Source organism: Enhydra lutris, unplaced genomic scaffold, assembly GCF_002288905.1.
Source record: "Enhydra lutris kenyoni isolate GAN:26980312 unplaced genomic scaffold, ASM228890v2 scaffoldscaffold6, whole genome shotgun sequence".
Classification (NCBI taxonomy): domain Eukaryota; kingdom Metazoa; phylum Chordata; class Mammalia; order Carnivora; family Mustelidae; genus Enhydra; species Enhydra lutris.
In genome coordinates this window covers 30,835,025-30,858,088 of record NW_019154090.1, presented here as the reverse complement: position 1 = coordinate 30,858,088, position 23,064 = coordinate 30,835,025, and the positions used below count along the sequence as shown (strand labels likewise).

The window sequence follows — 23,064 nt, the reverse complement described above, 5'->3', positions numbered from 1 at the left end:
GTAGGGGTTGCAGTGTACTATCTTTTTTTTTTTTTTTTTTTTTTAAGATTTTGTTTCTTTATTTCTTTGTCAGAGAGAGAGAGAGAGAGAGGGAGAGCGAGCACACGCAGACAGAACGGCAGGCAGAGGCAGAGGGAGAAGCAGGCTCCCCGATGAGCAAGGAGCCCGATGCGGGACTCGATCCCAGTACGCTGGGATCATGACCTGAGCCGAAGGCAGCTGCTTAACCAACTGAGCCACCCAGGTGTCCCTGCAGTGTACTATCTTTCTGTTTTGAGCCCTGTCATTGATAATTCTTTCCTGTTGAGATTCTTCTGTTGGGGTCTGTGATTGACAATTCTTCCTGTGCTTGACTGAGTTTTACTGGCTCCCCCTTATAGCGTCCCCTGCTTTCTTCCCACTGCACATTAATGACATCTCCCCTTATTAAGTTTTTTAAAGATTATTTATTTGACACAAAGAGATCACAAGTAGGCAGAGAGGCAGGCAGAGAGAGAGGGGGAAGCAGGCTCCCTGCTGAGCAGAGAGCCCGATGCGGGTGATGCGGGTCTCGATCCCAGGACCCTGAGATCATGACCCGAGCTGAAGGCAGAGGCTTAACCCACGGAGCCACCCAGGTGCCCCATCCCTTTATTAATTCTAACAGGTCCCTGGGGCTCCTGGGTGGCTCCGTCGGTTGAGCATCTGACTCTTGGTTTCGGCTTAGGTCATGATCATCTCAGGGTCATGGGATTGAGCCCTGCGTGGGGTTCTGTGCTTGGTGGAATCTGCTTGTCCCTCTCCCTTCCCCACTGCTCCTCCCCTGCTCTTTGAGCTTGTTCTGTCAAAGAAATAAAATCTTGAAGATTTTTAAGAGGTACTTAGTACAGTGAACACTAGAGAACACTAGAGAAGTACGTAAAAAGATTTTTTTTTTTTTTTTGGTAAAAAATTGAGGTCTTATGCTAGGGAATATAGAGTTTCAAAGATTATCAAGGAAGAAACCCCAACTAAGTACAAAATTGCTTTTCCCATGTATTCTAAAATACCATCTTCCAAAATATTCAGTGCAGATGAAGAGCCGATGTTGAAGGGCAAGAAGGTGCGGTGTGTGATCCTGCCCAGGGGCTGGCTGGGGCCTCTTAGATGCTCCTTAAGAATGAACGTGTCATAGAACAGGTTCTAGGATTGGCCACAATGAGTGAGAAGTAGACTCCATTCATGCGGAGTGCCTCCTGGTAGGTTCGTTATTGCTCTGTTTTTATTTACCATCTGTTTTTCTCTAGCTAGGTCTTGACTCTGCTAACCGGGATCCCCCTGTGGTTTCGAGCTTGGACCTCAGCAGCACGAGGAAATGTAGCTCAGCGGCTTGTAACGGAAAGCATATGGACAGGTCCACGGCGCGGCATTTAGGTGCGTCTGAAACCCAGTCTCTCTCGTTCTGCATTTCACCATGCGGTTGTGCTGACGGCCCTTTCGTGTTAGAATTCATCTGTGCTTGACCTTGTCTTTGCACATGTCCCCAACAGTCTAAATGCAATCGTGGGAATAATTAATCGTTCTATTAATGCTAATGATAAGGTAATAGACTGCTTTAGGCCAAATTCTTTGTAAGCAGATGAAAGTAGAAAACAGGCAAAGTCTTGCTACTAACGGGTAGTGATAAGGTAGGAAGTAAATATTTTCATTTTCCTTTATATGCTTTTGACTTTTTTTATCATTAAAATTTGAGTACTTATCGCCAGTTGAGGCTCCTTGTCTGGGTCCCAGGTCTGAACCCTGGGGGTAAAGACTGAAGCCCTCTCCTTTTTCTAGCATTCCACAATTTAAGTAGTGATATTATTACATTACTTCCCCCCTATCCCAAAGCTCGATAGGCATTTTGGTTATTTTAAATGTTTTGCTAATACAAACAATACTGCAATGAAATTTCTTGTACATATTTTAGGGAGAATACCTGTAAGTAAGTTTCTAGCAGTAGAATTGTTGGGTACAGTGCTTAAGATTTTTTAGTATTTTAAATTTTGACAAATTGTCCTATAGGGACACTGCAAAAATTAACAGTCCTATTAATAAATGTTCTCTCAAACAGGTTGTTTTGTCAAAACTAACTTATTCAGTATGGTAGGTATAGAATGTTATGTCGGTGGTACTTTTACTTATTTACTTCTAACTTACAAACTAAAATTCACAATTATAAGTGCTTTCACAAATGCTAAAAAGGGGATCATTAAAATTTTTTTTCATTTTCTAATAGAAAGTCTATACTTACTATTTAAAAAAAAAACAAACAAAAAACAAACATGGCAATTCCAAGAATTTAGGAGGAAGATCTTTGATGATCCTACCACCTAATGACACCACAGTGAGCATTTGTGGATTTGACTTTTTTTCTGTGTGCAGTTTTTTGTTTTTTTTTTTCCTTAAGCCAGTATCAAATTATATGTAATCCATTCTTAGAAGTAATATTTATTAACCACGAGGGAGGTGAGGGGAAGACTGTTCTGCTGGGGGAGTATCTGTAAAATACATGGTCTCTCAGCTCTCAGAGTTTCAGCTACAGTCTTTATATTTCAGTTCACACCTCTCTTTCTCTGCTCTGTGCACAGAACTTCTCTCAGATCTCTGGTCTTCGATGGGTGCTTGCCGGGTGTACATACCACCCCGAGCTCAAATTCAGCATGTCCAGACTTTGTTCATTACTTGCCTTGTCAAACCCGTTTCCTTATTTAAAGGAGACACTCTTGTTCTTTCTTTAGAGGTCCTCTTTGACACTAGATCTTTTATTTTTTCTCGTTCAGCTCACTCGCTCTATCCCTTTTTCTCACTGTCCGATCCACTGTCCCAGTGGCCAGAATCCTTGTACTTGGATTAACACAGTAGCTTCTTGACCTTCCATCTTGAGATTTTTTAGCAGTGGACTCTTTCTGTTCTCCTTACCTGCCCAGAAGCTCATGTTTCGTAAAGCTGTGTTGCATTTACTTGGACTCCTTTGACCCTGCAGGGGGTTTTCGTCCTCTATCCCCCCCCCCCCCCCCCCATTGTATGCTGTGGCTAAGTTGTTCTCATGGCCTAGAGGCTGCCAGACTTCAGCCTACCTTGGTCTCCATGGCGGCCCACCGCTCAGGAGACTCTGTGCTCCGAAGTTGACCCCCCCACCCCCAAGTCCCACTTCCCCAAATTCATTTCTCTGGCCCTTTTGGGTTCCTTTCTCCGAGTGCTCATGCCCAGTTTGATAATTATCACGTCTCTATAATTCACTCACTGTTCCAGTCACTGAGATGGCAGATGGCCTCACACGTAATCCATTTCCATCAGTGTGGAGACTCGTGGCAGTTTAGGAAACTAGCCAAACGGTTGGTTTATTCCTCCCCCCGCCTCCTCCCCACCCCATACAGATCCTAAATATTAAGTTTGCAAAGCTGAGAATTGAGAAGGCCTGCCAGTTAGTGTGTTACCCGGAGCGTGCAGGTGATAGTTTGAGGTCCAGGCAGTCATCGCTGAGAGTACCAGCTCCGCCCGGTGCGGCAGCCCACCCACCAGGTGCCCGGGTCTGACTGCAGGCACATTTTAGAAGCTGATCCGTACACGTGGACGGACTTGGATAGAGACTGGTTTAAAGACTTGGAGCTGCGAGGAAGTGTGTTTTATTGGTGGCTGATTTTGAGAGGCTGCGTCTGGTACTTCTGGAGTCTTTGGTTTATAGACTGTGTGCTGTTGACGTCAGTGTCCCACTTTCTCGTAACTAAACATGTTATATAAAATGCTCATTGTTGATAGTTTGATCGGTTGCAACAAGAGAATTAAATATTTACTGGAAAAAATGGGTACTTTCAAAAACCTGTGTAAACACTGGTGAAGATCAGGGAGCTTGCATAAGAAGGGAAGGACGATGGTTACTATGGAACAGTTACTATGAAGGGACTCCAAGCACATTAGGTGAGCACTGTCCTTTTCGGTGGGATGGGTTATAAAATCAGTGTGTTAGTGTTGGATTAAGACCAGCTGTTGATAAATTGCCTAAGTCCTTGGCTGACTTTGGTATGGAAAAATCTCATCAATAAATATGTCCCAGTCCTTCTAATGATTATTATTATTATTTTTTTTAAACAAAAATGCAGGTATTATTCTGTTTTAGCTTTGCCATACGAAACCAGAACTTGCAGTTCAGTACTTACAATGCCCCTCTGGCTCTGAGACCCTTGGATGGACGCTGTTAGTTTTATTTAGGTTTTGTGCTGGTTCTGAGCTTCCAGCGCGGAGCCCCTGGATCCCCTTAGGACCTTCAGCTCGTGCTCGCTGTCAGCCCGTGGATTTCTGCTTTGGATTTTTCCACATCTGGCTCCCTCCCACCTTCCAGGGAAGGGAAATTAGGTTATGGCAGCTGCTCCCCTCCATCAGGGAAAGCACATACCAGGAAAAGAGAGAAGTTAGGCAGAGTATACAACCATGGTAATCATGACCACACTCCACCGAAAGAGTCTGTTCCGTGCTTAGATTGTTACCCACACAGGGACATGTAACACAGGCCAGGCCGTGTCTCCTCCCCCATCCATCAGAACAGACCCAGTATTACTGGGCTACACCACCAGCTCTGCAGTCTGCACCCCAGCGCCCTCATTTCTTTGAAATAAAGAATTTGACCCAGAAAAATCTGAAGAAGTACACTACTGTTTTTAGATAAAATCAGCTTTTAGGGATGCCTGGGTGGCTCAGTTTATTACGCAGCTGCCTTCAGCTCAGGTCATGATCTCAGGACCCTGAGATTGATTGGGTCCCGCAGAAGGAGTCTGCTTCTCCTCCCTCTGCCTGCTCCCTGCCCCAACCCCCCCTCCCCGACTTCTGCTCTCTCTCTTGCTCACTCTCTTTCTCTCAAAACAAAACAAAACAAAAAACAACTCACAAAAGCCTTTAGAAGTAGTTAGAATATAGGGCTATGAGGAAATAGAGGAAAATCAGGAGTCCCTGAGCACAGTAAGTTTGCAGAACATTGAGAACGCCTCCCTTCTGACCACACTTTGGTCTCTTTACTCAGCTTCTGTCAGCAAGTCCTTGGAAATGAGAGGCTGAGCATCTTGTTACAGGGATTGGAGTGCTGTACTTTCTCCTTCTGGTTTGTCCTGCCTTTGTATTTACTTTATATTGTCCATAGGCAATGACTTCAGGTTTAAAAATTAAAATAGGGGCACCTGGCTGGCTCAGTCTGTAGAGCCTGTGATTCTTGATCTTGGGGTCGTGAGTTCCAGTCCCACATTGGATGTGGAGATGACTTTAAAGAAATCTTTAAAATGATGGGGCGACTGGGTGGCTCAGTGGGTTAAGTAAGCCTCTGCCTTCGGCTCAGGTCATGATCTCAGGGTCCTGAGATCGAGCCCCGCATCAGGCCCTGAGATCGAGCCCCGCATCGGGCTCTCTGCTTGGCAGGGAGCCTGCTTCCTCCTCTCTCTCTGCCTGCCTCTCTGCCTACTTGTGATCTCTCTCTCTCTCTCTCTCTGTCCAATAAATAAATAAAATCTTAAAAAAAAATCTTTAAAATGATACATATACTGTAGAAAAATAGGAGCAAAAAGTCATAATCCTGTCATCTGGAGTTAATCAGAAAATCACAAAACACTTGGGCATTTCCCCTTCATTTTGTGTGTGTATGTACACTCTGTAATGGAGATATCATGTATGTTTCGTAAACTTCCTTTTCCTCCCCTCAGGGATACACTCAGCACATTTCCTTCCATGTCAGTGAGTACTTCTGTTACCAGTTTTTAAAGATTTTTTTTTTTTTTAAATTTATTTGACAGATCACAAGTAGGCAGAGAGGCAGGCAGAGAGAGAGAGAGAGGAGGAGGAGGCAGGCTCCCTGCTGAGCAGAGAGTCCAAATGCGGGACTCGATCCCAGGACCCTGGGATCATGACCTGAGCCGAAGGCAGAGGCTTTAACCACTGAGCCACCCAGGCGCCCCTGTTACCAGTTTTTAAATCCCCACAGTGTTCTGAGAATGTATCTACAGATTTTTTTTTTTTTTTATAGAGACTATGTGAGAGCAGGGGGAGAGGGGTGGAGGGTAGCAGAGAATTTTTAAAAAAAGATTTACTTATTTAAGAGAGAGTGAGCGTGTGCAGGAGAGCATGAGTGGAGAGGAGGGCCAGAGGGAGAAACAGATTACCTGCTGAGCAAGGGAGCTGGGTGAGGGGCTCAATCCCAGGATCCTGGGATCATGACCTGAGCCGAAGGCAGATTTTTAACTGACTGAGCCACCCAGGTGCCCTGGGGAGAGACGATCTTAAGCAGGCTCCATGCCTAGTGTGGAGCCTGATAAGGGGCTCGATCTCATGGCCCTGAGATCATGACCTGAGCTGAAATCAGGAGTCAGACACTTAACTGACTGAGCCACCCAGATGCCCCAGAATGTATCACACAATTTAACCAACCAGTTTAGGCATTAATATTTTCCCCTTCAGGTTTGGATTATTCTGTGCATTATTTTAGTGAATGTTCTCATAATTAAAAAACTGAGCCTATTTTAATTATTTTGTTAAATTCACTAAGAGAATTGTTGGGTCAGAGGCTATATGTATTTTTAGAGCTTTTGGTGTTGTTAAATGGCCGTCTAGAAATGTTAAACCAATTATTATTCCCACTAGCAGCTTATCCAAGTGCCTGCCTACTGAAGGAACATTAATTATTCAATAATCTTAAGATTTGTTGAATGAGTTATAAGTGATGCATTTTATTTGTACTCTTTTAGACTTTTCACATTTTTAAAAAATGTTGTCTTTTTTCTTTTTTTAAAGATTTTATTTATTTGACAGAGAGAGGGACAGTGAGAGAAGGAACATAAGCAGGAGGGAATGGGAGAGGGAGAGCAGGTTTTCCGCTGAGCAGGGAACCCAATGTGGGGCTCGATCCTAGGACCCTAGGATCATGACATGAGCCAAAGGCAGATGCTTAACGACTGAGCCACCCAGGTGCCCCTAGACTTTTCACCTTTTTTTTTTTTTTTTTAAAGATTTATTTATTTATTTATTTATTTGACAGAGAGAGAGAGAGAGAGAGAGAGAGAGAGAGAGAGATCACAAGCAGGCAGAGAGGCAGGCAGAGAGAGAGGAGGAAGCAGGTTCTCTGCTGAGCAGAGAGCCCGATGCGGGGCTCGATCCCAGGACCCTGAGATCATGACCTGAGCCAAAGGCAGCGGCTTAACCCGCTGAGCCACACAGGCGCCCCACTTTTTTTTTTTTTTTTTTTTAAGATTTTATTTATTTGAGAGAGAGAGTGAGCGAGAGAATGAGAGGGGAGAAGGTCAGAGGGAGAAGCAGACTCCCCATGGAGCTGGGAGCCCAATGTGGGACTTGATCCCCAGACTCTGGGATCATGACCTGAGCTGAAGGAAGTTGCTTAACCAACTGAGCTACCCAGGCGGCCCCTGACTTTTCACATTTTTTTATAAGAAAGCTTATACTTGACTAGACTCCCATCAGCAATACAGTGAGAACCACATTAAATTAGGAAGTAAAGCCTCTCTGCCTACTTGTGATCTCTGTCAAATAAATAATAAGTAAAATCTTAAAAAAAAAAAAAAAGGGAATTTTGACAGTATTAGGAATTCTTATAGCCACACAGACTTCTCCCCCACCCCAAGCAGACTACTTTTTAAACATGTGTGGTAAGGTGTTCTGAAGCCAGTTTACCTGAGAACTGCCTTCCTGACCTGGTGGCTCTCTGGATAATTTTTAGGTATACCCTCTGTTCTCTGAAATCGTATTTTATTGTTAGCCAAAACTTAGGAACCATGTAGGTTCAGAAGAACGTGGGTTCCTCACTGTGTGACCTCAGGAAAAACATCTGTTTGAACAACGAGGGATACTTGGTATGAATTGTGGTTGTTGCTTTAGAGGGAACAGCAAAGGGAAGTGTGCGATTTGATTTGGATTTTAAGGGGTCTGGGAAGGATTTTCTGAGGAATTGGTAATTTAAGCAAAGATCTGAAGTATAAATGGGGAATTCTCTGGATGTTACATCCTTCTAGGATTCAATAATGCCTGCCATTTTGAAGGCCACCCCAGTCTGTGACCCGACCCTCCGCTTACCTTTTTGCCTTCATCTACCGACTTCTTGACCATTCCTACCTAATGAGAACATTGGCTCCTGTTTTGCTCCCTTTCCTCCTACTGTTTCTTCTAACATTGTTTTTGAGTTCTTGGCTCCTCAGGCCTCTGAACCTCACCCTCCCTTCACGGGATCCTTTCTGGCAGTTTTACTTCGAGTTACTTCAGCTCTCCTGAGCCTTGCCCTCTCCCATATGACACTTGTGGAGTCTCTGCACACATCCTGTCCTTCATTAGGTCTCATTCATTCTCTCCTGGTTCTTGTTTTCCTCAGGCACTTTGGCATTCTCTGGCTTCCTCTTCCCTTCCACACTCTTTGTACCCGCTGTGGGTGCCACAGGGAGTCATGTGACTGTCCTCTTACTGACATCTTGGTTTCCTCTGTGAACTGTCAGGGTGACTTACCAAGCCTTCTTCAGTGGCACAGTCCCGTTTTTTAGTTTTTCCATGTTTCTTCTCCCGTTACACTCTGCTGGAGAGAAACCAGGTATCAGAGTGACTTTCTCCTTCACCTATTTACAAGTTCTGGGCTCAGCCAGACCCTTGACTTTTTTTTTCTTTTTCCTTATGGGAGTCCTTTCACTCCTCTTTCCTCCAGTGTCCTCCTCCATCTCTCCTCTCCACCATGACTTCCACTTCTTAGTTCATTAAGAAAACAAGTCATCTGATAGACGCTCCCTCCACTTCCTGCCCTCCTCTCTCAGCTAGCATTGAGAGACCGCGGCTATCTGTATACATCTCTGCCCACTTTGTTCCACAGAGGATATGAGGCAACCCCGCAGATGGTCTGTGTGGAATGGTTTTCATACATCCTGGAAGTTTTCCTGCCAGGGCCACAGGAGAACCACTTGCTGCTCCCAGTGGCATCGTTAGGACTTCTGATCCCTGGTTTACAGAGACGTGTTTGTGTTTTCACAGAAGGCAGAGTCTTAGAAGTGGCCCAACCCTCAGGCAGTGGCAGGTTAAATGACCTCTTGAGTCGCCAGAGCCCATCCGGGGCACAGTCAGGGTTGGACATGCCATCGCCTCTTCAGCAGCCTTGCCTTATCTTAGATGAAAATACTTTAGATGGACGTTTTCCCCCCTGAGTGGGAGGTAGGGTTGGAGGTGACGAGGACATGAAATTTATTTATAATTAAAGAAAATGGATAGTGGGTCTACATAGAACAAAGTCTGAGAGCTTCCAAAGACAGACAAGGCAATCAGGTCTCCTTCCTGTCTGACTGCAGCTCCGTTCTCTGCAGGCAACTACTTGTACCAGGTTTTGTGTGTCTGTTTTGTGTATCCTTTGGTAAGAGTTTAATTGTGAAATTTGTAAAATTGTGAAATTTCAGATACAAAGAAAATGAAAGGGTGAACACTCATACCAGATACTCAGGTTTAATAAATCTAAACATGCTCTTGTCTTTGCTTTAGGTCTTTCTTTTATTTTTATTAATTTTCATTTATTTTATTCATTTATTTGAAAGAGAATGAGAGAGAGAGAGAATGAGATCGGGGAGGGTCAGAGGGAAAAGCAGACTCCCCACTGAGCAGGGAGCCCAACGCAGGATCTGATCCTGGGACTCCAGGATCATGACCAGAGCCAAAGGCAGTTGCTTAATCAGCTGAGCCACCCAGGCGCCTCTGCTTTAGGTCTTTCTTTTTAAAAAAAAAAAAAAAAAAAAAAAAAAATTTTAGATATCCTCTTTGTATTCTTTGCTAGTGTCCTCTCCTTCCCTTCTCTCCCATATTTTTACTGTTTTTTTGTTTTTGTTTTCTTTTTTAAATAGGGAGAGGGCAGGGAGGGGCAGAGGGAGAGAATCTCAAGCCATCGTAGGACCCCGAGATCATGACCTGAGCCGACATCAAGGGTCGGAAGTTCAAGTGACTGAGCCACCCCTTGTATTTTTACTTTGGTATTACATGTTTATATACCAATAAAGCCACATTCAGTCCCACATTCAGTATTGACTGCATGATTTAAAACCTTAAGTAATAGATCTCATGTGGTCTGTATTCTGCAGCCTGCTCGCTCATTCAGGAATGTTCTCGAGGCATGTTGATCTAAGCGGCTAGATAGAGTTCATTTTAAGTGCTCTTTTTGAATTCTGTTTGAGCCTCAGAACTTACATATTCTTTTGATGTGTTGGTTGTGTACTATTAAAAGCAGGGTCAAGATGCTGAGGCACGGCATTGCTGAATCATAGTGCAAACACGTCTACAACCTACTAGATGCCGCCAGGTTGTTTTGCTGAGAGTTTGAACCAATTTACATCTCTGGCAACAGAGTGGGGAAGTCCCTGTTTATCCACAGTCTTGCCAGGAGTTGGTATTATTAAGCTTCTTTCTACCGACCTTATCTGGTGGGTGTGGAATGACCTCATTAATAGGGTTATGCCACAGTTGGTTTATCCATTCACTGGCTAAAGGTGAACGAGTCCAGGTTTTGGCTAATACAAATAAAGCCACCATACACACTTATGTGCAGGTGTTTCATTGAACATAAGTTTTCATTTCTCTGGGTAGATAGCTAGGAGTGCTATTGCTGGGTCATAGGGTAAATGTATCTTTTAACTTTGTAAGAAATGGCCAGAATGTTTTTCCAAAGTGTTCGTGCCATTTTTACATCCTGACCCAGGAGTGTATGATCGTTCCAGTCACTATGTGTTCTTATCAGCATGTGGTATAGCACCTTAGTTTTAATTTTTGTTTTAGCCATTCTAGTAAGTAGGTCATATACTTTTTTAACACAAAGAATTAAATTTTAAAAATTGGATATTTTTAAAGGACTTGAAGTAATAGATTTTTGCTATTTTTTTAAAAAAATCTTTTTTTAAAAGATTTTATTTATTTTTATTTTATTTTATTTATTTATTTGACAGAGAGAGCATAAGTAGGCAGAGAGGCAGGCAAAGAGAGAGGGCGGAAGCAGACTCCACTGCTGAGCAGATATCCCGACGCAGGGCCTGATCCCAGGACCCTGAGATCATGACCTTAGGTGAAGGCAAATTCTTAACCCACTGAGCCAGCCAGGCGCCTCTGATTTTTGCTATTTTTTTCCCCTCCTTTAATTCAAAATCAGAGCATTTTGTTAGATGTGTGAGAATCCCCAAAGAGTGGTAACGGAGGCAGTACAATATAGTGCAGCATTTGAAGGCTGCTGCTAGAAAATTGGGTAAAGGTGTTTTTCTTGTTGCTGTCAGCAAAGTTCTTTAAGTTCTGGTCTCTTTGACTTTCTGATTGGACTTTTTTTTTGGATTGCTTTTCCTGGAAAATATGTATTAAAACTTTACAGTGAAGCGTATGCAGTCCCCATTTTATTTTATTTTATTTTATTTATTTATTTATTAATTTATTATTTATTTGACAGACAGAGATCACAAGTAGGCAGAGAGGCAGGCAGAGAGAGAGAGAGAGGAGGAAGCAGGCTCCCTGCGGAGCAGAGAGCCCGACGTGGGGCTCGATCCTAGGACCCTGGGATCATGACCTGAGCTGAAGGCAGAGGCTTTAACCCACTGAGCCACCCAGGTGCCCCTGCAGTCCCCATTTTAATGACATACGCCTACTTATGATCCGCCTCCCCCCACCCCCACCAGGCCTCAAATAAGATTTAATTTGAGAATGCTTGTTGCATTATGAAAAACAGAAGTGCTGAAACCACAGATGTAGGTTAACACCATTATTTTACAAAGCAAGACGTTTGAGGCCCACTGGTTAATGACTCCCGTGCCCACACCCCCGTGTGCGTGTACCGGGCTTCTGGGTTCCGGGGACGTGCTCTTGCGCAGACCCTGGAGCTCTGCTGCATGGTGCTGACCAGGCCGTGCTGTAGCCTGTACCTGGGGTTGGGAGGCTATAGTCTTCCCAATGGGTTTGCTTTGAGAGTTGGAGAAATTTGATTTTACTCTCAGTGATGCAGTTCTGGCACGCACTGTCAGCACACATTCCGAGCTGTGCTTTGAGACCATGAACCAGTGGCCGGCCTTTAAATGTCAGAGAAGCGAATTTAAGGTGAACAGTGAATTTACTTCTCTCACCCAGATGTTTACCCTTTACCACGATGCCTCCCTTTGAAGGAAAATAACGCTCATCATCATTCATCTGGGTTTTAAATACATACTGATCCATTTCCCTTTGAGAATTTAGTCACTGGGCTTATTCCAAAATGTGTTGTCTTGCAGATTGTGTCTCTGCATGTTTTGTTTTGTTTGTTTTTATTTAAGAGTATAGTTCAGGCAGTTCTAATATAACCAAATGTGAAATAGAAGCTCTTTTCTCTGATGTAATTTGGCACCTTTATTTCTTACTGGTTCACCATTGTTAGCATACTGATGGATTAATACGGCTCAAGATGGTTCTTGCAGCCAGCCGGGGGTGGGGGTGGGGGTAGGGGGTGGGATGGTGGTGGATAGGACTTACTTCCACTAATATCCCATGGGCCAGAACTTAGTTACATGGCCATGTCTAGCTGCAGAGGAGGCTGGGAAATGTTTCCTGAATTTTGTTGGTTCTGTGCCCAGCCTAAAATCAGGGTTTTTCATTTTTAAGTTATTTGTTTATTTTAACTTTATTTTTTTTTTAAAGATTTTGTTTGTGAGAGAGAGAGAGTGCCAGAGAGAGCATGCACAAGCAGGAGGAGTAGCGGGCAGAGGGAGAAGCAGGCTCCCCACTGAGCAGGGAGCCCGATGTGGGACTTGATCCCCAGGACCCTGGGATCATGAGCTGAGCCACCCACGCATCCCAGTCAAGGGTTTTTATAACAATTAATTGATGAGAAAACTCTTAGAGACACCTGCTGGCATCTGACACTTTTGATGAAATAGAAGTTGCCACACAAAACAGTGCATAGTTGGAAATAAGTTGTATATGAGATGTGTCTTAATTCTGTTTACTGTTCTGTATATTTGAAATTATCCAAAATAGTTTTTTGAAACAGTTTTGTATTTTCCAGTTTACTTTACGGAGAGCTAGTTAAATTTTGTAACACTAGGGGGTGCTGTTAGTCAATGCATTTGCTGTTTGTGTTTCTAGAACTACTTTTTTTTTAAACCCCCAGGTTGGCTCATTACAGAATCAGAGCAGGTTTTGTCCAGCTGATAATTCTAAACCTTCTTTGTTGTTTTACCCAGTTTTTCAACATTTTTCAGCATTGAAATGTCAGTATATAACATTTATTTGGAAAGACAGAAGTAAGCACAACCTATAAGGAAGGGTATTTTTCAAAACAATTTAGATTTTGTCCTTAAAAGGAAAACATAAACTAGAGATTGCATTAATCAAATTACATATTTTCAAATGCATAATTATTTCTGAAAAGTTAAAGGTTTTTTAGTATTTGTCTTAAGTTTAGCCTTTTAGTTGTTTTGCATGATTTTTTGTTCCTAAATTTACTAACCTTATAGGTACTAAGATTTGAGCTGCTTCTAATTTGTCCCTTAATACAATGGGAGGGGCATAAAACTTAGAAAATCAGATGAACAAAAAGAAGAAATACTCAGAATCCCACTTTATAGAGATGACCACTGTAAAGTAATTAGGGTATTGCCTTACTTTCCTAGTTTACTTGTCCATGTGTGTATACAATACTTCACAAAAGGGAGGAATTAATTATAGGTTAATGCTAGTGCTAAGGATGTTTTTTCTGTTTTTCGTTTTGTAACTCCCTACCTTTCTGACATATCTTATTCTAGGTTTTTATTTTATTTATTTTTATTACTATTTTTAAAGATTTTATTTATTTATTTGACACAGAGAGAGAGAGATCACAAGTAGGCAGAGAGGCAGGCAGAGAGAGAGGAGGAAGCAGGCTCCCTGCTGAGCAAAGAGCCCGATGCAGGGTGATCCCAGGACCCTGAGATCATGACCTGAGCCGAAGACAGAGGTTTTAACCTACTGAGCCACCCAGGCGCTCCTTATTCTAGGTTTTTAAACTCATTTTCTGAGTTAGACCCATTACCTATAAATAATTATTTTGTCTTTGATTTTCCAACATTAGCACTTTGTTTTTCTTAAAGATTATATTTATTCATTTGAGAGAGAGGTAGATCATAAGCAGGGAGTGGATGGGAAGAGTAGAGGGAGAAACAGACTCCCCTCTGGAGCCTGGTGAGAGGCTCAATCCCAGGACCCCGAGATCACAACCTGAGCCCAAGGCAGGTGTTTAACCTACTGAGCCATCCAGATTACCCCCCCCCCCCCCCCCAAGTATTAGTATATCAAAACCTTTTTCTTACTGTAGTTGTTGGGACAGTTTTCTGTAATGGAGGCTATCAGACTCCTTCTGTTCCTGGCTTTAATGGACACCTCTTGGGGTTTTTCAGGGCACATATCTTGCTGGCTATGGCATGAGATGGGGATTCTTTTTGAGGACTTTTTTTCTTCTGTGTTGAATGTGCTAAGAGTTTTTTTTGTTTGTTTTTAAAAATATTTTAGTTATTTATTTTACAGAGATCACAAGTAGGCAGAGAGGCAGGCAGAGAGAGAGCAAGGGAAGCAGGCTCCTCACTGAGCAGAGAGCCCTATGCAGAACTCAATCCCAGGACCCTGAGATCACGACCTGAGCCGAAGGCAGAGGCTTTAACCCACTGAGCCACCCAGGCACCCCTGATAGGCTTTTTTAATTTTCATTCTCCAGTGCTCTGAACCTGAGTACCCTAGGAAGTTCTGTTCCTTAGTGCTTACAGGCATTTGCCTAGGAAGCTACCTGGGCCCATGTATTTTGGAGTGGAAGGTTTCTATCTGCCTTGGCCTTGGGAAGCTTGTTTAAGAAATTTCTTGGCTGTATTTATCCCCCCCCCCTTTTTTTTTTTTTTTTTTTTTTTGCTTTTCTAGCCAATTTTTCTTTCTCTCATTTCTTGTCCTTTAGGGTATTTTCTTACTTATTCTTTTATGTTGTAAGGGTGTTTTTATTGTTTTTACAGTTTCAGTTTCATCTTTGACCCAACAGTAATTTGGGAGAAAGGTTGAAAATTTGGAAGTCGGTACAACTTTGTTGATTAACAATTCTTTTGATCTCTTGTGGCATTATGGTCGGGCAATGAGAAATAATAAAGGCTCCTTTTTGTGGGGGATTGAACTTTTCATTTGCCATGATGGCCAGTTTTCACAAATATTCTTTAACCAGTAGAAGGAAGGCTCTATTTTCCGGTTCTGCACAGTTTGGTACCTATTATGTTAGCTTTATCCATTAAATTGGTGACATTTTCTCATCAATAAAAAATAAAGCTCACATGAAGATGGAGCCTTTGCCCCTGTCTCTCCACCCTCTTGTCCCCATATTCTTGGAGACACTGAGGTACATTTATGAACTGTTGGTCCTTTCTTCCGTATTGTTAGCCAGCGTGGACTTAATTTCATCGAAATAATGCTTGGAACATAAAAATTGACATAGTATTTCTGTTGTGAATTCTTTCCCTCTTTTCCCCTGTTTAATACTTCCGGTGTGATTTCATTGTGTCTGATATTTAAGAAATAATGAGGCAGGCAGCATTAACGTTGCTTTATTTTTGTTTCACTTTGCTTAAGGTGTATTTTTGGGCATTGGCATTTGTATTCTGACACATCTGAGAATACTTTGTATTTAATTCATTTATAGGTTTAATTTGTGTTAATAGTCTGTGATCTGTTTCAAATGTTAATAGTGGTTTCCTTTAAATAAAAAAACCCACTAAAAAACAAAACAAATCACCTCCCAAACAGACCAACAAAACCCCCTGTTTTCTCCGTAATTATCGCTAAGGTCTAACAGTGTTTTCAAAGTCCTGCTTGTGTGGGAGATGGGTTTGAGCATTATCTTACTCCCTGTCTTCAGTCTTTGATAGTGTCATCTTGCTGGATCTGCTTTATTGTTATTAGTTATATTTTTCACGTAACCTAGCATATGCTTAGGGAGTAATTTGACATATAGGTTCAGTTTCATAATCAGGTTGATCTTCACTATTTAAGAAAATTCTTCATTATTTAAGAAACCTTGATGGTTTTGACTGGTATATGTGATTCGCAGCCCTGTGTATAATGTCTCTGAATTTTGCCTCTTAGGCGTTGGAATAATACCCTCAACCCCCACCCCAGCCGCCCTTCTGAGCCCCTGCATATATGAGGTTGCAATTTTTTTTATTTTTTTAACTTTTTAACTTTTTAAAATTTTTTATTTTTTTGCTTTCCCACATGAAGGGCAGCTTGTCTAGGTATAAAATTCTTTGGGAAAACCTTTTCTTCAGTTCTCTGTCTTCATTTTCTATAGACTTCTGGCATTTTCATGCTGCCTTGGAAAATCCTGGGGTTCATCTTAATTATTGCTATTACTTAAGTGACCCTAACACGTTTTCCATCTCCCTCGAGGTTTCTACAACTTTTTCTTCCTGTAGTTAAATTATTTTGCCAGAATGTGTCCAAGAACAGGTTTCTTCTCCGTGATTTTTGCATGAATCTGGCATGCCTTTGTAATCTGTTTACTCAGATTTAAATCTCAGAGTAGTTGGTTTCTAGTCTGTATCTTTCTTGAATCTTTAAGCCTATTCTGTTTGTTGTTTATGCAACAGTTCTGTGGAGCTAGAATTCACCACCACAAAGTTCTGCTGTTGAACCTGTGCAGTGCAGCTCCCAGGGAATCAGACTTGTATAACCATCACTGTCAAGCTTGGCACATTTTCTTCATCCCATAAAGAAATCCCAAACTCATTAACAGTCCCTCCCCATTCCTCTCCCCCATCTCCACCCCAGCCCCAGGCAACCACTGATCTACTTTCTGTCTCACAGTGAATTTGCCCAATCTGGACATTTCATGTAAATGGAGTCCTGTATGACTGGCTTCTTTGTTCTTTTTCAGTCTAGTCAAGGGGCACTGGTTATTCATATCCTGGTTTTGCTCTTTGCTTTTGTCTCTCCACGGTTCTCCTCTGTGAACTGTTACTTCCTTTCTGGACTTTTCCTTGTCTCTCCGTGTCTCTCCAACCTGTCCTCCACCCTTTAGTTCTCTGCGGTTTCCTTGGGTTTTCACTTCTCTCTCTTGCTTCTTCACCACCCACAGCTGTCCTTCTTGGTGTCAGTCCATTTTCTTCACGTAATTGTGTGATCCTGTTTCCCTTTTTTAAAAAATAGCTACTGTTTGTTTTTTTAATTCTGTTCCAAATTGAAAATTTTTTTTGGTTCCTAGAGTTAAACCTTTTTGAGGCTAGAGTCTTCACAGAACAGCCTGAGGATGGTTCTTGTGTTCACGATACAGAGACTGAACTCTTCCCCGTAGGCCACATTCCAGCTTTTCCTCTGAGCTCACTTTGGAGTGGAGGGGCCCTCTGGTCTACCTGGGCATGTTGCCACAAGGCGTTGGCTATGTCCATGTGACCTCTGCCCCTGCTCCCGAACAGGTAAAGCTCTTGGCTCTCAGCCTTCTCCCCACTTCTGCTGCAGCTTCTACTGCAGTCGGGGAGCATCTTTCTCCTGTGCCCACCACTGAATTTCCAAAGATGATTCATGAAATGAGTGTCTGTCAGAGCTGCAGTTCTCCAGGCTGTCCTGTCTCTTCCTCTGCCTTTATCACATCTTCAGGATGCCCTGTGCTGCTGGGAGATGCCCCTTCTGCCTGCCTGTTTCCCACCAGAGCCATGTGGTCCCTGCGTGGTGTTGGGTAGATGGAGGCAGGTTCTCACCCTCTTAAAGCACCACCCAAAAGAGCAGGTTCCTGCTGCTCGGCTTCCTGGCAGGCCCTGGACTGGAGACAGGACTACAGAGGACAGAGTCTGACCACAGGTGTGGCTTCTTCACTCTTCCTGGCACTAGATTGTCAGCATGGGTTTGCCTTTCTGAGTGTTTGTGTGGGCACCTTCACTCTTCCATGTGGCCTCTGCGGCTGGGACCTGCGTGCCAGAGGCCACACACTGCCAGGCTCTGGTAGCTGGCTCTCAGTGCAGTTTCTTATTGCTTTTCCCGTTATTTCAATGACGAGATCATGCTTTGAGATGTATTCTTAATCTTTGAAAGTCCTTGGGCTTTGAAAACATTGTTTTGGGAGCCCCCAATCGGGGAAATGTTTCTGGGCCCCCAGTTGGGGAAATGAAACAGTACCAGGAAGTAACATGAATCTCCCCCCACCCCCCCAACTCCTTCACTGAGCTTGAAAGCAGTGCAGGTGGACTCCTTCCTCTGGACCGGAGTGTTCAGAAAGATAGGTTTTAATTTCCCTTATTTGTGTGGGTTTGAGAAATGTAATCCCAGCAACTGCCTGGTTTCCACAATAGACGAGCCACCCTGCCCCATGAAACCTGGGCCACATTGATGTGAGCAGGCCCTACCAGGAGCCTGTAGTAACCATCTGTAACCAGGTGGTGGCTGTTGTGTAACTTCTGACTAGGTGGTGTGATTATACAATTTTGGTGAGCCTGTGTGGATTATAAAAGTCGAAATTCCTTCGGCTCCTAACACGGCCACTGCTGAGCATCAGGGCGATCCCGGCCCCGCACAGATGCCCCTGCGTCGCTGGTGGGTCGGATGCTGATGAACGAGTGTTTCTGTGGATAGGGTAAGATTTCTCTCTCCAGGTAGGACCATTTCTTGGTACATTAGCTCTGCTTTGGGGAATTAGTGTCTCTGTGTCTGTGTTTCTGTGCATCTGGGGCTTCGGGGGTCTGTTTCCATTCTCGTCTAGGACTGTGTGCGCTCCGGGCTGTGGCCATGGCTGGTTTTCTACAAGTACATAGCTATGCCTGCCTGTGTCTCTGTAGGGGGTGAGGAGCCTGGGGCTCAAGTTTGTCCAGCTGCTTACCAGAAAGTATCTGAAGTCTGAGTTTCTCACTGCTGCTGTCAATATTTAAATAACCTAATGTTATCATTTATGCGACTCATAGTATTAGAGGGGAGTGCCCCTCATTAAGCGTGCAAGAAAGAGTGACCTTAGAACCCGATCTGCAGCCATTGAAATGTCAGATGTGGTGTTTTTCAGGGGCTCTTTTACCTTATTTTCTTAGTGAGGTTCATTGCTGGGTCACCCACGACTTTGTTTGCTCTCTTATGCTTTCTTTTCTGCAGAATTTTAGAGCCTCAAAGAAAAGTAAGGAACACAGATTAAACTTAATGGAAAGTTGGAGTCTTTTATAGCTGAATATATCAATTTTTTAATCCTGTAAGGTTTGGGGATTATGAAAATGTTAGATTCATCCTGTCCGTGGCACAGGATTCTAAGCGATTGCAGTGTCTGTACTGAATGTATTTTTTTTTTTTTTAAGTTTTATTTATTTAAGTACTCCCTATACCCAACTCGGGGCTCAAACTCACTGCCTGGAGATCAAGAGTTGCTCACTCTTCTGGATGAGCCAGCAAGGTGCTGCTGAATGGCTGTTTTTTTATGAATTAGGAAGAACATGTTCCTTTGCAGGACAAAAAAGCCCCCCAGCCCGACTATATAACTAACCTACTCCCAGGCATGAGATGTTTATTGACCGTCAGGGAACAGGCTCCCATTTATTGAAGGTCAGGGAGAGCCTTATTATTTGGATCACCGTGTACTTGGGGTTAACTTTGAGAAGAATTACAGCGTCCCAGCCCCAGGTAATTGCAGTGCAGTTTAGGCAGACTCACTGTTCAGTCATCAGGTAATCCATCAGGGTAGGTAAAATTTCAGAGCGCCCTTTTCTTTATCTTGGGAAAGGGTGTGAGGAGGCAACTCGTGGTAAAGTGGGGGTTGGGTGAGGAGAGAAAAGATACTGCAGAAGAGATTTGCAAATGGAACAGGTGGTAGGAAGGAAGCAGCAGGTGGCGGAGAGAGCTAAGGGTGTGTGTTGAAGTCCAGCAAAGCCCGGCAGGTGTAGTCGGCAGGTGTAGTCGGCAGACAGGAAACAAGGGAATGAGGGAGCTTGACCTCTGTCGGCAGGTGAGAGGAGGATCTTTGGCTTTGACGCTGAGGGCAGGAAGAGCTGATAAGAACATTCCAGAGAGGAAGGGGATGGTCTGAGTAGTTCAGAGCGAGGGCTGATAATTACGTGGGGCTTGAGGCGATGGAGTGATAAAACGCTCCTGCAGGCACCTGTGCTTTTCCATTGGAGGCAGCTGGACAGAGTAGCTGGAGGGGACCCAGTGCCCTCCTGAGGAGGCGTGAGTCCTCATTGTGCTAGAAACGGAGTCTGGAGCAGTACCGAGAGGGGGACACAGGGTTAGCAGGGCTCAGCCGGCCCTGGAAGTTACCTGAACACCCAGGTTTGTCTGTGTATTGGGAACTGGGAAAGGGGTGGGGGAGAGAGCAGATGACAAAGGTCATTTGGAGGTGTGCAAGAAGAGGAAGTTTTCTTTCCATTCCTAGATAGTAACTGGGGTACTTTTTCCAGCTGCGTCCAAAATGACTTTTAGAGATAACCCTCCAGGCCTCTTCTGGCCGCTTATCTTGGGAGCTTGTTCTGCTAGTCTCTAAGGGAACTGAGAGCAGCTTTCCTGCTCTCAGAATGATTGTTGTGCCTTCCACTTGCCCTTGGCTGTTGTCTAAGTGAAAATTAACTTCTCTGCCTCAGTTTTTGAAGCTGTGACAGGGTGATGGGAACAGCCCTTCCCAGCACTGTTGTAAGGGTTAAGTGAAATCCTGTTTGTGTCATATGATAGGCAGTCAATTCTGAACATGTTTTTTATCTTGTCAATAAAATTGCATACAAAATTTCTTTCCAGTCGCCCCTAAAATGACTCACTAATACATTTAAAATAGTCTTTAATTAAAAACACTATTGGTACAAAAAATGAGATGTTAAATCATATAGCAGGAATAAATGCAATCAAACCAGTCTTGATTCTGCTTGAGTTTTCTCAGATATACCTCTGTATTTTGATTCTGGCCTATAAGCTCTACCTTTTGTTCCATTATTTCTCCTTCTGCGTTCACTTGTCCAGGGCACATGCTTTCCCTGAATGAATAGGGAGGTTTGGGATTAGGTTTTATTTCAGGTGTATCACTTACCTCTGGAAAAATGGTCAGATTTTCTTTAGACATTTTGAGTGTCTTTTATGTGGTGGACACTGTGTCCCTGTCCCTATCCCTGCCTGGTTGGGGGATTTGGACCACTAAGCCATGTGCTAACATGGGACAGCTAACCCAGGAATGCTTCTTGGAGGAGGCTGTTTCCTGAGCTCCGACCTGGAAACTGCAGGTCATTGTGGTCCATGTGGATGCTACCTGGGGCAGGAGAGTCATGGTTAGGATAGTCAAGTCTTAAGGCCTTATCATAATTTTATTTAAATAAAGTTTGGGCAACACATTTCTGCTGGATGAGATCAGGTTCAGAAGCTGCTGTAGCGTCTGATACCTACAGCATTAGATCAGAAACATGAAGATCACTGATGGGTATGGATTTTAAAGCCTCCAAACCAGCAGAACGTCAGCTGCTTTGACCTTTTTTTTTTTTAAATTTTAATTTTTTAAATTTTATTTATTTTTTTAAAAGATTTTATTTTTTTGACAGAGATCACAAGTAGGCAGAGAGGCAGGCAGAGAGAGAGGGGGAGGCAGGCTCCCTGCTGAGCAGAGAGCCCGATGCGGGGCTTGATACCAGGACCCTGGGGTCATGACCTGAGCTGACGGCAGAGGTTTAACCCACTGAGCCACCCAGGCGCCCCTGCTTTGACCTTTTACTGTACGTTAACCTCCCATCTTCCCCTGACCAAGATGTCAGTGAGTCAGCGTCTTCCCCTCTATGTCCCGTGACCATCGCTCTTCGTGGCTCAGCCTGTGTGGAAACGGACATCAGCAGGACAGCCCCTCTCAGGCTGGATTCAAGAGCTCTCCCAGGATTTAGAGTTTCATTTGGGTTTAGAGCATACTCTGTCCCAGGGCTTCTTGGGCCCAGTCTCCAGAAGAGATGGAAGGGGTCTCCCACAGGCAGGGAGTCGTCTTTAACATCTTCTGTTTCATTTTTATACTCCGTAAAGCATTGCTTTCAGTCAGGAGTGACCCTCCCTTACCCCTAGTGCCGGGAGGGTTTGCGGTGTCTGTCCCGTGGCCCCACAACCCCGGGGCCCACAGTTGCGGCACCTGGCTCCACTTCCACGGGATAACCGAGTAGTCCCGCACTGTTTGCCCAGAGGCCTTTCCTTCTCCCTTCAGAGTGGGGTTGTTGATGTGGGGCACCTCACGGGCCCTGGGGCGGGGGTGACCGCTACGGCACTGCCCCTCCTGAGTTCTCAGCAGCTGTGTTTCTGTTCGGGAGCCTGGCAGTGGACTCTGGGCTTCCCTTCAGAAATCCAGGTTTTATCTGCCTTCTTTTAAACTTTTCTTTCTGTTGAGGGGACAAGTTGACAGATCGAGATAGTGACAGAAGACTAACACAGCTCGTTGGGGGGCGGTGGAGATTTTCCTGACTCCGGTCAGTGAGGTCATTTGGTGTCAGGCTCTGACAGGTGTTAGAGAGAGGCCACTCGGGGGCTGGGATTTGGGGTACTCTCTACGCTTGCAGCAAGGACGTTTTAGGATATTTTGTTATCTGTGTCCTTATACTACGTGAACAAACCTTTTCTATGGGTGTGCTCCTTGAAGCCCAGCAAATAACCTGATGTAAGTTGGGGTATCCAGACTATGCCCTTTATGGCACTTGCTGGGGCTTCAGTTACATCAGTGACTTTCAGGCTCGTATTTGTTGTTGTTGTTTGACCCAAGCCACAGTGAAGTATTTTATCTTGAAACTAGAATCCCTTATCTTATGAGGTGTAGTTTTTTGTTCTGAAGTTTTTTGTTCTGTAGAGATCCACTGAGTTGATATCCTAGCCCACTACTAGTGGGTAGTGACTTGCAGTTTGAAAAAAAGTAAGAGCAAAAGTTTTGGAGTGTTTTGGAAAAGGCTTTAGGAGGATTTTTTTTTTTTCCCTCCCAGTTATACCCCATGACACTGTCCGTAACTGTTATCACAAGATCAAGTAATAACCACCACTTACAGGTTCATTCGTTGCTGCCTAAAGGGAGTAATAATAGCTAGGATAAATGTCAGGATTGTATACTTTCTAAAGCAGGACCTTGTGTATTGGGCAACTATTCAAGTC

At 43.8% G+C, this 23,064-nt stretch overlaps 1 protein-coding gene across 1 annotated transcript in view; it reads left to right on the top strand.

Moving 5' to 3' along the window:
- The window catches only part of LOC111141397 (solute carrier family 23 member 2), a 134,207-nt gene that overhangs the window by 25,867 nt on the left and 85,276 nt on the right, over positions 1-23,064 (top strand). Inside the window, exon 2 of the mRNA XM_022493913.1 lies at positions 1,266-1,392. The gene's annotated coding sequence lies outside the window, so the exon portion shown is untranslated. The remainder of the gene's footprint in view (positions 1-1,265; positions 1,393-23,064) is intronic.